The sequence below is a fragment of the Saimiri boliviensis genome, chromosome 19 (genome assembly GCF_048565385.1).
Source record: "Saimiri boliviensis isolate mSaiBol1 chromosome 19, mSaiBol1.pri, whole genome shotgun sequence".
Taxonomy (NCBI): Eukaryota; Metazoa; Chordata; class Mammalia; order Primates; family Cebidae; genus Saimiri; species Saimiri boliviensis.
Genome location: NC_133467.1, coordinates 29,567,279 through 29,571,576, shown reverse-complemented (window position 1 = coordinate 29,571,576; position 4,298 = coordinate 29,567,279).

Below are 4,298 nucleotides of genomic sequence, written 5' to 3'. Positions count from 1 at the left end.
AAACCCTATCAAGGACTGCATATTCCTTAGGAAGGTGTGGAAAACACTGGGTAAAAAAATAAATGTGTCATTTAATAGAGTGTACTCATCATTCCACAAAATTTCAAAACACACCCTGAAGTACAGAAAATTTATAGTGTGAAAGAAGTGGTGAGGTAAGTCAGAATCATCTCTTGGGAGAATGAAGTACTCATGTCCTAGGAAACTACCAACAGCAAAGTCAAAACCCTAATCTCACCCCCACACATAGGTTTGAAGGCTATTGGAAACAGTGATCTCATGAATACTCAGGCCTTGCCTTGAATGGAGCCTTGAGTTGAGTCAGACTTTCTCCTGGTGTGTTGTCTATACTGCTGGGAAATAATCTGGACATTTTTAGAAGTTCAGTGGACTAGCTGAGGCCATTGCACTCAGGACAATGGAGGGAAGGCTCCACTAGTGTATATTTGCTAAAGCAGCCCACTGTTCAAAAAATCTGGGTGAAGCCAGGGACTGTGGCTCATACCTGTAATCCCAGCACTTTGGAAGGCTGAGACGGGCAGATCACTTGAGGACAGGAGTTTGAGACCAGCCTGGACAAGATGAAATCCTGTCTCTACTAAAAATACAAAAATTAGCTAGGCCTGGTGGCACATGCCTGTAATCCCAGTTACTTGGGAGACTGAGGCAAGAAAATCACTTGAACCCTGGAGATGGAGGTTGCAGTGAGCTGAGATTATGCCACTGCACTCCAGCCAGGGCAACAGAGCGAGACCCTGTCTCAGAAACAAAGCAAAACAAAAAACCCTGGGTTGTGGATCATTACTGGTTGTACTAAGCAAGAGATTGTGGACAGACTGGCATGTATCTGATGTGACTTCAGAGAGAAACAATCAAGGAAGCAGCTTTTAAAATTGTTAGCATACCTGCTTTTCTGAAATTTAAAAAAAAAATCTAATTATAAAACAATCTTCTCTGTAGCATATTTAGAAAGTAAACCCTCAAAATCATCCAAAAGAATATAAAAATCACCATTAATTCTCTTGTCCCTAAAAGACAAAACATAAGACTTACTGTTCTAAATTTTTAAAAATTTGTTTGCAATAATGGCCCACCTAAAACATCTCTCCTGTAATCCCAATATGATTCTGTATTTTTTTTTCTTTGAGATGAAGTTTCACTTTTGTTGTTCAGGCTGGAGTGCAATGGTGCAATCTCAGCTCCCTGCAACCTCTGCCTCCTGGGTTCAAGCCACTCTCCTGCCTCAGCTTCTCAAATAGCTGGGATTGCAGGTGTGCACCACCACTCTCAGCTAATTTTTTGTATTTAGTAGAAACAGGGTTTCACCATGTTAGTCAGGCTGGTCTGGAACTCCTGACCTCAGGCGATGCATCTGCCTCGGCTTCCCAAAATGTTGGGATTACAGGTGTGAGCCACCTCGCCCAGTCTGATTCTATATTTTTAATAGAGGACTTCTCCATTTCACTTTTTTCTTTCTTTCCATCTTTCATTTATTCACCTAACATTTATTGAGTAGCTACTGTGTGATAGGCTTTCTCTCTGTCTCTCTCTTTTTTTAAGACTCAGTCTTACTCTTTTCTGCCAGGCTGGAGTCCATTGGTGTGAACTTGGCTCACTGCAACCTCCACCTCCTGGGTTCAAGCGATTCTCCTGCCTCAGGCTCCCGAATAGGTGGGATTACAGGCACCTGCCACCATACCTGACTAATTTTTGTATTTTTGGTAGAGACGGGGTTTCTCCATGTTGCCCAGGCTGGTCTTGAGCTCCTGTACTCAAGCAATCCACCCTCCTCAGCCTCCCAAAGTGCTTGGATTACAGGCATGGATCACCGTGCCTGGCTCTATCTATCTACTGTCTATCTAGTAGATGAAATATTACTTATCTTTTTGAAAATCAAGCTGAGTCCATAACACACTGCTGAAAATACATACTTTTTGGTAAATATTCCGGTTTTGCTGTTTCACATTTTATAGCTTATTTAATAGCATAGCATATCTCACTCTCTAAGTTCTTTACCTGAGTGCAAATTCCTTGGTCTTTTTTATTAAGGAGGCAGCAGAAGTTAGAAAAGGTGATGATGTGGCCATGCGCAGTGGCTCAGGCCTGTAATCCCAAGGCAGGTGGATCAACTGAGGTCAGGAGTTTGACCAGCCTGACTAACATCGTGAAACCCTATCTGTACTAGAAATACAAAAATTAGCTGGGCGTAGTGGCGGGCATCTGTAATCCCAGCTACTTGGTAGGCTGAGGCAGGAGAATCCCTTGAACCTGGGAGGCAGAGGTTGCAGTGAGCCGAAATCACACCACTGCACTCCAGCCTGGGTGACAGAGTGAGACCCTGTTCCAAAAAAAAATTTTAGAAAAGGTGATGGTGCTACAAGTGGGAAACCACATGAAAGCCTCCATCCCCCCAGGCTGAGTTTCAAAGGGCAGCCTCCTGTGACGAGTGAGGCTGTCCCTTGCCTCTGGCCTCTTTCCCAAACCTGCAGGCCTGTCCTTTGGGAAACCTCTTCAATCCTTCATTCTTTCCCTCCTCTGAGCTCTGAAATCCTTTATTTGTGTATTCACTGTGGCGCTTATGACTCTCTGCCTTGAAAAAGAAACATCTCTCTTATTTCTGTTACTGCACTGTAAAGCCCTTTAGGACACAGAATCTTTTGATTTCCTAGGTGTCTATCACAAGGTCTAGCACAGAGCAGCCAAATAAACATATTTTGAGCAAACATCAGTATGTTCTTTTTCGAATGCTGAAAATGTGCTAGTTTGCACTAAGAGAATAGTTCAATTCAGTCATCCGTATATAAACATGGAGGTATTCCAGGCAATGCCTGCTCTGTATAGGTTTCTGTGCTCTTCATCTAAGCCTCCACTGTATCCAACTAGAAGGCTGAGAATTACAGAAAAACATGTCCCTATCATGATTGCCGTACTAAGGAGGTACAGTTGCCACCATAAACAGCACTTGCCAGTGGCATTTACAGCTTCTCAGGTGATGTGGCATTCTGACCAGAAGCCAGAAGAGTTGCGACATGGGACAGGTATACTGTTCTGTGGACTGTTGTATCTTTCCTGGATCCTTTTTCTTCAGAGCTGTGGGTTAATGATTTTCTTTTGTATTGGACTGGTAATGAATAACTCCACTGTTGGTTGTATTTTATAATTTCAATCTTGTAGAACAGTATAAAGAAGTTCTAAACACCCTTTTAAAGTAGCTAATTATTAGCATTTTCCTCCATTTACTTTGTTCTTATTTACTTTGCCTCCCAAATTTCTTCCTTCCCTACCCCCATGTATGTATGCACATATATTTCTGTCTGAACCTTTTATTTATTCTTTGAGACAAGGTCTCACTCTGTCACCCAGGCTGAAGTGTAGTGGCATGATCACAGCCCACTGCAGCCAGAACCTTCAGGACTAAAGCTATCCTCCTGCCTCAGCCTTGGGAATAGCTGGGTCCACAGGCACACACCACCATGCCTAGCTAATTTTTGTGTTTTTTGTAGAGATGGGTTTTTGCCATGTTGCTCAGTCTACTCAAATTCCTAGGCTCAAGTGATCCTCTTGTCTTGGCCTCCCAAAGTGCTGGGATTACAGGCTTGAGCCATTGCTCCCGATCTTTCTGAACCATTTAAGAATTGCAGACATCATATTCTTTTAGTCTAAACATTTTAGTATGTCTTTCCTAAGAACACAAACATTCTTTTACATAACCATGGCACAATGACCAAAATAAATTTATTTAGTCATTTATTCACATCCACAACACACAGGAAATAGCTCCAGAATTTTTCCTTTGATTCAAACTATCTTTTGTGGCTTTCAGGTGTGTTTTATAACTCTTCTTACACAGATTTTGCACATTTTGTGCTAAATTTATACTTTTTTTTGTTGCTATTATAAATGACGTTTTCTCCACCAACGTGTCTTCTAAATGCTATAATGTGCGTATATGAGAGCTATTGATTTCTGTATGTTCATTTTATAACTTGCTACCTTACTGATACGGTTCGTCTATCTCCCCACCCTTGAATTTTAATAATCTTCATGTGTCAAGGGCTGGACCAGGTGGAGATAATTGAATCATGGGGGTGTTTTCCACCATGCTGTTCTCCTGATAGTGAGTTCTCACCATATCTGATTTTTTTTTTTTTTAGACGGAGTCTCACTCTGTTGCCGAGACTGGAGTGCAATGGCACGGTCTCGGCTCACTGCAACCTCCGCCTCCTGGGTTCAAGTGGTTCTCCTGTCTCAGCCTCCCGAGTAGCTGGGACTATAGGCACATGCCACCACACCCGGCT